The 12,146-nt window shown below is 39.9% G+C and overlaps 1 protein-coding gene across 1 annotated transcript in view; it reads left to right on the plus strand.

The window, feature by feature from the left end:
* PSMB2 (proteasome 20S subunit beta 2) overlaps positions 1–12,146 on the plus strand; it is a 35,623-nt gene that overhangs the window by 18,633 nt on the left and 4,844 nt on the right. The window lies entirely within an intron of this gene.

The following is a 12,146-nucleotide window of genomic DNA, read 5'->3' on the forward strand; positions in this document are numbered from 1 at the left end:
AAATAAATAGCCTTATATAGTTTTTACTATAAACACATATACAATATCCATAATCTAAAGTAGTTTGTTAAATATGGCTCAGGGTTTTAGGGGAATGGTAAGAGACTGAAACTAGAGAGGTAGTCCATGTTACGAGGACTTTGATGAAAAAGCATTGTGCTAAAAGCAATGGGCCTCTCTGGAAGCTTGTTGGCTAAGAGGGGGTTAACATGATCAGATGAGATTTGGTTAGATCATTGGCTACTCTTTGGTAGAGCATTTAGGGAAAGTAGAAGAAAGCAGGGAGACCAATGTGGAGCTTTCATGTCCATTGAAGAGGTAGGAGTAACTTGTGTTGGACCTAGGCTGCTAATGGGGAGCACTGTGTTCTAATAGAAGGGCTTTTTTTTTTTAGGCTGCACTGTGCGGCATGCGGGATCTTAGTTCCCCGACCAGGGATTGAACCTGTGCCCCCTGCATTGGGAGCACAGAGTCCTAACCACTGGACCGCCAGGGAAGTCCCTAGAAGGGCTTCTAAATAGTCTTTTCCCCAGGATTTCCTAGTTGCTATGGACATCTGAAAACATATACAATTATATATAGTCCTAAATAGTCTTTAGCAGCAGACTTACTTCTTAACTCAGGGAGATGAATCAGCTCAGGTGTTCAACATGCAAAGATATTCATGGGTGTGAGTTCCCTGGTGGCCTAGTGGTTAGGATTCCAGGCTTTCACTGCTGTGGCCCAGGTTCAGTCCCTGGTTGGGGAACTGAGATCCCATAAGCCGAGTGTCATAGCCAAACTCCCCCCCCCCAAAACCCCCCCCCCAAAACAAAGATATTCATGGGCATGCTTAGCATGTACAACTTAATATACATATGCCTTGGGGTGTACAGAGCATGGCTTCTGCACTTGAATTTTTTGAGAACTGACTTAAAGGTATATGGAGTCTTATATTTTCCCTGGACACTGCCAGCTCATGAAAAAAAATTCAGGTGGCCTTGTTGCAGACATGGTATTGTTGGTTTTACCATTGCACAATCAGCGATTTTATTTTGATGTTTGGGAGAAAGCAGTATTTTTGATTAGCAAGTAAAGTTAATGTAGAAAACAAATACTGTGTTAACTAGTTAGCATCTGTGCCTTGTTGCATTTCAACTCATTGAATTTCTAAACTTCTAATTACGAGAAGATTACAACTTTCATAGAAGAACCATTCAAACTTGGGGTTAGTGATGGTTTTAGAAAGTAAAATTTACAGAAATTTCATAATTATTGTGGGGTAACTTTAAAATATAATTTTGCTAAAAATTGAGATATACACAATGTTTAATTTTTTGCTTCTAAAATTCAGATTCATTTGACATTTATTGGGCACCTACTACTTCCTAGGCCTTCTTCTAGGAACTTTAACACAGATGAGTACTTTTCATTCCTCACAGCTATCAGGCAAGCAGTACTGTCCTCCACGTTCAGATGGGGCACTTGAGACTTCAAGACCAAGTGGACTGTCTTGTAGCACAACCGTAAAGCGATAAAGCCACTTTTGACCTTGAGCCTTTATTATTCTTTTTCACAAAAACACATGCCTAACTTTTGACTTAACGGCATTTTAAAAACATAGGTTTTTCAAATAATAATTTAAAAGGTGTTTTGCTTTTAAAGTTTAAAATGTTTGTTGTGGGAATTCCCTGGTGGTCCAGTGGTTAGGACTCTGCGCTTTCACTGCCAGGGGCACAGGTTCAGTCCCTGGTCAGGGAATTGCGCGGGGCAGCCAAAAATAAAAATAAAATAAAATGTTGGTTGTAAATGCAGTGACGTTCCTGAGCTTAAGTTCAAGAAATCATCCATTATAAGAATTTTTGCCAGTGTGTTAAGCAAAAATATTTGAACATGAGCTAATCATTGTTAAAGGAGAATGAACACAATTTTTATATTATGCTTTTGCATCTGCCAGCATCACACGAGTATGCCACATACACTTTCAGAGAATGAACTAAGGCAGACAGAAGAAATGGGAAACCTTGGTTAGACAGTCTCATTTTCAGAGTAAGTTTCTTTTATTTTGTCTTGGGCTTCTGGAAATAAAAGGTTTGCTTCATTTGAGGCACACTTGCTTCCTTATTTTTTAATTTAGTGTGAGAATTTATAAACATGGGCTGGTTTGTGTTTTAGTGCAACAGCAGATGAGTGTATCTGAAGCAGGAAAGAACGAGGAAAGTCAGTCAGTTTAATTTAACTTCTCTGTGGTGAAGCTCAGTCTAGTATTCTGATTCTGATCAGTTTAAACTCATACTATTTTTTCCATCACAAGATTAAGAGGAAACTATTTTCAACTTCCAACATTGTACCTCCTTTTTTTCCTCTGAGTGGTAACGGTAGGTAACAGGACTGGTCCCAGCTTGTGATCATGAAGGAGCAATAGGCCAGTTTTTTCTCAGCTCCCAGAACTGCTCTCTTCAACTTAGGTGTACACAGTCTTCGAAATTAGCCTCTCTGCTTCATCTCTCTTCTTTCACTTATTCCTCTGCTTTGTCTCCAGACCTACCTGTCACCCCTTTCTCACTGGCATTCTCTGTTTCATACTGAATTACTTGTACTTCCCCTAACCTGCTGTGTGTTCTCTCTTGTATCTCTGCCTTTGCCTACTCCAGCACTTTGCTGGTCATTCTCCCCTGAATGTACTTCCACATCTCCAAAGGCTAACTGTTTTTTTGTTTTGTTTTGTTTTTTTGCGGTACGCGGGCCTCTCGCTGTTGTGGCCTCTCCCGTTGCGGAGCACAGGCTCCGGACACGCAGGCTCAGCGGCCATGGCTCACGGACCCAGCCGCTCCACGGCATGTGGGATCTTCCCGGACCAGGGCAAGAACCCGTGTCCCCTGCATCGGCAGGCGGACTCTCAACCACTGTGCCACCAGGGAAACCCAAAAGGCTAACTCATAATTGCTGGTTAAAACTCAGTTTATCATTTTCCAGGGAAACTGTATTTCTCCACATATGTTCGTCACTCATGAGGGCTTCTTTGTGCTCTCACGGCAACCTACGAATACCTCTGCCATAGTGTCCTGTTGTAATTGTTTCCTTTATTGTCTTCCACATGTGAACTTAGGAATGTGTGTTTGTATAAATAAAACCTACCAACTGGCTGACTCTTCATTCAATCTCATGATTTCAGCTATACATTATTTTTTCTTTCCAGCTACTTCTGAACAGCTCAACTTAAGCCTCTTTCGGTCTCAGTTGAGTTTTTTACATTGCTCCTCCACCTTTCCGTTTATTGAACATTCTCTTAACTCCTCTTTTTCCCTCATCTTCTGTTCTACTATTCATTAACTCCTATCTATTCTACTTTCTAAATATTGATATATCTTATATTCCATATCTCCCCCTCCATCCCTACTGCTTCTGCAATTTTCTAACACATGAAAAAGGCTTGTATTGTCATGGGAATGGGAGCAGTTTTCACTGGCTTCTCCATGGTTTACATACTGATGTTCATATTCTTTTTTTTTTTTTTTGGCTGAGCCGCATGGCTTGCAGGATCTCAGTTCCCCAACCAGGGATTGGACCTGGGCCACAGTAGTGAAAACCCAGAATCCTAATCACTAGGCCAGCAGGGAACTCCCCTGAAGTTCATGTTCTTTAGTCTAGGAAGCCAGTGACAGTATCGTTTCAATTCCTGTTATCCCACTTCCTGTCTGCTTCTTACTGAAATCACCTAATTCACTAAGTATACATGTCCCATATTCACCAATACCCAAATATTCCATGTTCCTCCATGTTTCTTTACCTTCACATATGCTGTTTCCTCCATCTGAAATCTTTCCTGCTCCAGTCTACCTTCTCAGCTCCTTCCAGATCCAGGTTTCCATCTTTGTCACCTGGCACAATGCTTCTCACATAGTAAATGCTCAATAACATTTATTGAATTTATAATGTATTCACATTCCACATGCAAAAGTGAAGTTGGTTGGGGCATTTACTCATTTCATAATTATCCTGTGCAGTCTCGGAGAACTCTTGCAGGATTTGGTTGAGGCCTTTTGTAAACTCTATGTTTTTGCTTAAGGCATAGTCACCACTGTTATTAGAAAAAGAGATTGATGGGTTTCCTTAAAAAGGACTGTGTCAGAGAGGATTAAAATCAAGGTGCAAATGATTCTGTATTGCTTAGGCATTAGGGATAAGTAGTTCTTCCCCTGCCCAGCCCTATCCCCATCCATAGAACCATAATCTCTTAGAGCTGGGAAAAGTACTTGGTCACAAGGACAGTTGGAAGCTGCTGAAATCTTTTAGATTTTTTAAAAGTGTTAAATAGTGAACATTGAAATTCCAGTATAGGTACAAAGTCTTTCTTTAATTAAAATGGCAAAATTGACATTGAAATTTTAAAGTTATACCACCAAACCCAGCCAAAGGAGATAGCTAATATATTCTGTTGGTTATTGGAAACAAGCTCCTGATTCAGAGTTCAGAGCACCAGTGTAAGAAAATAACAGTGGATCCATTTTATTTATTAACAAAGTTGAAAAACTGGGCATTGGCAAAGCAGTTAAGGTGTTGGCATCTATTTATTTAGTACCTACTACATATCTTGCATAGTTGTAGACCCTTTAGAGGAGTCATAATGGTCTGACATTAAACCTGCCCTTTTAAACCTAAAATATTATTGGTCATATAAGATGTAATACGTGAAATAGAGGACAATAGACGCTGGTATGCAAAATAGTACATTCTGAACTATTTGAGTGTGAAACTGACATTTACATATTGAATCATATTTTCACACTAATTTCCATTTTGTGGAGGCAGCATCGTTTCCTAGAAAAGCACACAAGTCTTGGGATCAGAAAGCCTGAATTCTGGTCCTGACTCTAATTAGCCCTGTGGTTTAGGGTAAGTCACTGTCCCCTCTTTGAACCCGAGTCCCCACATTTGTGAGAGGGACATTGGATGAACTAGATGAGCCCTTAGATCCTTCTAACTCTGTAGACTGCATTTTTGTGAAATATTCTCGGTGCCAAGGATGGAATTTTAGGCAGCTTTGGCAATCGGCTGGACTAAATGAAAGAGCAGGCACTATTTCCTTCAAAGCCCAGTCTCTGTTTAGAAGTCTGTTTATTGAAACACTGTCATCATTAGCTAAATCCTCTGTCCCGTTGGTGGTTCTGCCTCTCCTACCAAGTTCCCGACCCACAAGGAATGGGATTATGCTTCACACGCTTAATGTTCCAAGGTGTGCAGCACATTGCAAAAGAAACCGCATCGTTCTCTGAGGCACCTGACTCATAGCGACGTCGTCCTGTTCAATTAGAGGTGGCAAAGGCTGGCCTGGCTCCAAAGGAACACTGTCAATTCCTCTCCTTTTCTGTGTCCACGCTCGGCAGGATGCTTCCTCACGCCCACCTCTCTCCCCCTTGCTGTGACTTTGGCTTCCGCCAGATGTCACACCGCTGCTTGTCACCGCCCAGACTCTCTTCACTGATTTTGTTGTTTCAGTGTATTTATCACAACTGTTCTCTTGAGCTGTAAAATTTATGGAATTTCACACTCTTCTTAATCACTACAGTGTTTCTTTTTCATGAGAGAGAGAATATACAAGGAGTTGTATGCACAAGAGTTAGAGGGAAGGAAATGCTCCATCAAACTGAAGGAAAGTTTGCATGTGTGTGCCATGTACACCCCCCACTCCCAAATGTACAAGGAAACTGAGCTCAGATGTACAAAGTGAAACTGAACTCACTTCTGCAGGGCTCAGGGGTACTTAGGAAGTCCATTTCAATCCCAGGGAGAGGGACATAAGAGATGTGCTTATTGGCTAATTCCCCTGGCTTAAATTGTATTCCTTTTAGCAACCAAAAAAAGGTGGATAATTTATTAGCACTCTGTGGTAGTTAGTACATCTCCTTCTTCATTTTTTTTGAGCCTCGCCTTGCGGCTTGTGGGATCTTAGTTCCCCGACCAGGGATTGAACCCGAACCCAGTCCCTTGACAGTGAAAGCTTGGAGTCCTAACCACTGGACCGCCAGGGAATTCCCTGGTGCATCTTCTTGATCTTATTATTATCTAATCAGATCTGTTAATAATGCTGTCTGATCCTAAAAATGATGGTGATGGTGGTGGTGATGATGGTGTTATTACTATGGAACAGGCATTTCATTGAGCAGTTTACATTTATTTATTTAAACCTTGCCATAACCCCGTAATGATGGATACTCTTATTATCCCTGTTGTATAGATGAGGAAATCTCAAAATGACTTAAAGCTCTTCATTTTAAAAATAAGCTTACCTCATGTACTTTTTTAAGGGAGGAAGATATACCAATTTATCTAGGTTTTTTTCTTTTCTTCTTTCTCTACTTGTAAAAAGAGGCAAAATTTTGGTGGTATTTTATTTTAGAAACTAAAGTTCATTTTGAGTTCCCAGGATGGTTCATTTAAATTTTTTTCTTTGTATGTCAGATACAACTTTAAAACTAAGAACATTGGCATTTGTACTGCAAACCATTGATGGTGATCCTCATGGCCATTGGACAGAGAGTGTCTCAGCTAAATGTTTAAATTCATTTATTGGTCACTCGGATGTTTAGGTTAGTTCAGAGTTATGTATAGATACTGTTCCTCCCCTTGGGGACCTCATAACTTTGCTCTATTACTTAGACTTACTATCTAAATAATTAGAATAGTGGAGACAACCAAAGACAGATTATATCACGCATAGGATAAGGATTACTTCGTAAAAGATACAGGATTCCTGGCAATGTTATCATGATTGATTAGTGTTCGCATTCCTTCAGGTTAATTGGCAAATTCTCATGTTGTACTGATCATGGGAAAGAAGGGAACTGATGAAAAAGTAGCTAGAAAATGAGGCTTAGCACTCAGGATGGACATATCTGTAAGGGTGGAAATAGTATGAAGGTACTTAATAAGTGGTAATTTGCTCTCCAAATCTGGATGTAGGATTTGTTGTTTTTGTTTTTTCAGGCTTCCAGGAAAATGTCTCTGTGCCTGTGTCAATTTCAAGATAGGTTAGGGTGGGTGTACTGTGAAGTAGATATGCTCGAAGTGTCAGTGCTTATGAATGTTTGTGACAATGAATACCTTCACCTTAGGGCTCCTTCCAAGAGTCCAGGAAGGAGAGAGAAGGAAACTGTCATATATTTCTACCATGTGTCAGGCAGTGTGCTGGGCACTTTTTATAAATTCCCACCATATCCCTTTAGGAAGATGTATATGAGGTGTTTGTTTATTTTCCTTTAAAATTTTATTTATTTTCCTTTAAAAATTAAAAAAAATATTATTGACGTATAGTTGATTTATAATGTTTCAGGTATACAGCAAAGTGGTTCAGATATATATATATATATATATATATTCTTTTTCAGATTCTTTTCCATTATAGGTTATTAAAAGATACTGAATGTAGTTTCCTGTGCTATACAGTAGATCCTTATATGTCTGTATCTATTAATCCCAAATTCCAAACATATGCCCCCCTTCCCTTGTGGTAACCGTAAGCTTGTTTTCTATGTCTGAGTCTGTTTCTGTTTTGTAAATAAGTTCATTTGTATCATTTTTTTAGATTCCACATATATGTGATAGCATATGATACTTGTCTTTTTCTGTCTGACTGACTTCACTTAGTGTGATAATCTCTGGGTCCATCCATGTTGCTGCAGATGGTATTATTTCATTCTTTTTTATGACTGATTAATAATTGTGTGTGTGTATGTATATGTGTGTGTGTGTGTGTGTGTGTATACACACACACACACACACACACACACACACACACCCCACATCTTCTTTATCCATTCATCTGTTGATAGACATTTAGGTTGCTTCCATATCTTGGCTATTGTAAATAGTCCTGCTGTGAACATTGGGGTCATGTATCTTTTCAAGTTAGAGTTTTCTTTGAATATATGCCCAAGAGGGGGATTGCCGGATCATATGGCAACTCTATTTTTCGTTTTTTAAGGAACCTCCATACTGTTCTCCGTAACTGCACCAATTTACGTTCCCACCAACAGTGTAGGAGGGTTCCCTTTTCTTCACACCCTCTCCAGCATTTATTATTTGTAGATTTTAAAATAATGGCCATTCTGATGGGTGTGAGGTGGTACCTCATTGTAGTTTTGATTTGCATTTCTCTAATAATTAGCAGTGTTGAGCATCTTTTCATGTGCTTTTTGGCCATCAGTATGTCTTTTTTTATATATATATATAATAATAATAATGGCCAATTTTTGGGCTTCCCTGGTGGCACAGTGGTTGAAAGTCCGCCTGCCGATGCAGGGGACACGGGTTCGTGCCCCAGTCTGGGAAGATCCCACATGCCGCGGAGTGGCTGGGCCCGTGAGCCATGGCCGCTGAGCCTGTGCGTCCGGAGCCTGTGCTCCGCAACGGGAGAGGCCACAACAGTGAGAGGCCCACGTACCGCAAAAAAAAATAAAAAATAAATAATGGCCAATTTTTTAAAAATTAATTAATTTATTTATTTTTGGCTGCGTTGGGTCTTTGTTGCTGCATGCCAGCTTTCTTTAGTTGCAGTGAGTGGGGGCTACTTTTCATTGTGGTGGCTTCCCTTGTTGCGGAACATGGGCTCTAGGCACACAGGCTTCAGTAGTTGTGGCACACGGGCTCAATAGTTGTGGCACACAGGCTTAGTTGCTCCGTGGCATGTGGGATCTTCCCGGACCAGGGCTCGAACTCATGTCCCTTGCATTGGCTGGTGGATTCTTAACCACCATGCCACCAGGGAAGTCCCCATCAGTATGTCTTTGAAGAAATGTCTCTTTAGGTCTTCTGCCCATTTTTTGTTGAGTTGTATGAGCTGTTTGTATGTTTTGGAAATTAATCCCTTATTGGTAGCATCTTCTGCAAATATTTTCTCCCATTCCATAGGCTATCTTTTCATTTTGTATATGGTTTCCTTTGCTGTGCAAAAGCTTTTAAGTTTAGGTCCCATTTGTTTATTTTAATTTTGTTTCCATTATTCTAGGAGACGGATCCAAAAAGATATTGCTGCAATTTATGTTAGAGTGTCCTGCCTGTATTTTCTTCTAGGAGTTTTGTAGTATCCAGTCTTACATTTAGGTCTGTAATCCATTTTGAGTTTATTTTTGTATATGGCGTTAGAGAATATTCTAGTTTCATTCTTTTACATGTAGCTGTCCAGTTTCCCCAGCACCACTTTTTGAAGAGGCTGTCTTTTCTCCATTGTGCCTCCTTTGTCATAGATTAATTGACTTTTAGTGCATGGGTTTATTTCTGGGCTTTCTATTCTGTTCTATTAATCTGTGTGTCTGTTCTTGTGCCAGTACCATACTGTTTTGATTACTGTAGCTTTGTAGTATAGTCTGAAGTCAGGGCGCATGATTCTCCTCTCTCTGTTCTCCTTTTTCAAGATTGTTTTGGCTATTTGGGGTCTATTTGACTATATGAGGAATTTATCTTATATCTCAGTGCTAGGAGTGGATGGGCTTCTCTTGAGTGCTTACCCTGTTTATTTCATGGACACTGTGAACTTCATAGGTGATTGTGTTTCCTAGTAATTACTTTAGCATTTACTGAGGCTTTATTATGTTTTGGGTACTATGCTTGTTTATATGCATTATCTCTTTGAGTCTTCAGTGCAGCCTTTTTGTAGTAGGTATTATCCCATGTTTTCAATGAAAACATTTTCAGAGAGGTTAGGTTACTAACTTTTCTAAAGCTACACGTCTGGTAATAGAGCTGGATTTCAAAGTCGGGTCTAACTGTAATGTAGCCCAGCTGTTTCTTCCTGAGATATTTAAACTACCGTTCTCTTCATTTAATTCTAAATGCCTGTAGCATAATTTTTTTTACTTACTTAGCAACCTATGTCTAAAGAAAAGTAGAAAGAGAAGGACCTAGGAGCCTAGAAAAAAGCAGCAATATTATGTGCAATCATAGGATACTGGCAGTCAACTTAAACTTCAACCAGTTCTCAGAAGTAGGACCTATCACTTTCTGACATTTGTTTAGTGATTTTCTTAATCTTTCATCTTGTGATACTAGGCATTAGCCATATAAGTATTAAAACATATATAGGGCTTCCCTGGTGGCGCAGTGGTTGAGAGTTTGCCTGCCGGTGCAGGGTACGCGGGTTCGTGCCCCAGTCTGGGAAGATCCCACATGCCACGGAGCGGCTGGGCCTGTGAGCCATGGCTGCTGAGCCTGTGTGTCCAGAGCCTGTGCTCCGCAACACAGAATTCCAGAGCCTGGCAAAGTATAGCACGCTACTTACTGGGTAATGTGATAGGCAGATTATTTTCTCTAAAGACTTGACTATTGCTGGTCAATTCTTAACCCCTGAGACTATTCACCATCTTATCCCCAAGGCAGAAACTTGTTTGCAGGTTAGGGCTACTCTGTAGTCTAAGGGAAATATTACTTAGCACAGCTGGCTTGGAATTCCAAGTAAGTACATGATGTTTTCATGTGTTCTTCTAACATGAGTTAGAATGTTTCTTCAGGCTGCCAAGTGCCCATGTTAATCAGTGTTCAAAGAATACAAAGCATCACTTTTAAGACCATTAGCTGTTATTACTTTATGCCCCATAATAGGATGCATAAATGTATTTGATTTCATTTAATGTGCATTTAATCGAATGTATAAGTTTAGGGAGGGGCATATAACCATGGGCAAGGCCTGCTCACTAGCCACTGTGCCAAATGCAAGAGGGAAAACACACTTTGCACAGAAAAAGGAAGACATTTTCCATGGGAGTCTCACCGCTGATGCCTGGCAGCATAGACAGGCCATGGTAAATGGCCCACCTGGTATAGAAAAAGAATCATCCATTTGGAGATGAAGAGCAAGGCAGACATAGCTAAGGTTCTCTGTAGAAACTTGCATTTTTAGACTTGCAGGTAATACAAAGAAAGGATACCTATAAATAGGTTATTATAAGTACTGTTTATTTATCTCACTGATAAAAATTACTTCTTAGTTACCTTAGCAGAGCCTTATTATATTAGAAAAATATTAGCATTTCACCTAAATCTACAGTTCTTCTAGAGTTACCACATTTCTTTGTATTTATGAACTTCCATTATTACTGTCTGCATTAAAAGTTTAATGATTTGGAAATTCCCTGGCGGTCCAGTGGTTAGGACTTTGAGCTTTCACCACCTGGGGCGTGGGTTCGATCCCTGGTCAGGGAACTAAGATCCTGCAAGATGTGTGACACAGCCAAAAAGAAAGTTTAGTGATTTGACTTAACTATTTGAGACTTTCTACCCTTCCCTACTGCAAGACTTGTTTCTTTTTTTCCTTTTTTTAAAAATCTTTTCTTTTTTTATAGTTGATACATAATATTATGTTAGTTCCAGGTATACAGCAGAGTGATTCAGTTTTGGGCTTCCCTGGTGGCGCAGTGGTTGAGAGTCCGCCTGCTGAGGCAGGGGACACAGGTTTGTGCCCTGGTCTGGGAAGATCCCACATGCCACGGAGGGGCTGGGCCTGTGAGCCATGGCCGCTGAGCCTGCGCATCCGGAGCCTGTGCCCCGCAACGGGAGAGGCCACAACAGTGAGAGGCCCGCGTACCGCAAAAAAAAAAAAAAAAGATTCAGTTCTATATATACTATTTTTTTCAGATTATTTTCCAATATAGGTTATTACAAGATTTTAATATAGTTCCCTATGCTATACAGTAAATCCTTGTTGCTTATCTATTTTATGTGTAGTAGTTTGTTCATTCCATACTCCTAATGTATACCCCCGCTTCCTTTCCCCTTTGGTAACCGTAAGTTTATTTTCTATTTCTATGTCTGTGAGTTAGTTTATGTTTTGTATATAGATTCACTTGTATTATTTTTTAAATTCCACATATAAGTGATATCATATAATATTTATCTTTCTCTGACTTACTTCACTAAGTATTATCTAGGTCCATCCATGTTGCTGCAAATGGCAATAATTCAGTCTTTTTTATGGCTGAGTAATAGTCCATTGTATATATGTACCACATCTTCTTAAGCCAGTCGTCTCTTGATGGGTACTTGGGTTGTTTCCATGACTTGGCTATTGTAAATAGTGCTGCTATGAACATTGGGGTGCGTGTATTGAATTAGAGTTTTCTCTTTTCTGGACATGTACCCAGGTGTGGAATAGCTGGATCATATGGTAGCTCTGT

The sequence above is a fragment of the Leucopleurus acutus genome (assembly GCF_964270905.1).
Source record: "Leucopleurus acutus genome assembly, chromosome: 2".
In the NCBI taxonomy this organism is placed as follows: domain Eukaryota; kingdom Metazoa; phylum Chordata; class Mammalia; order Artiodactyla; family Delphinidae; genus Leucopleurus; species Leucopleurus acutus.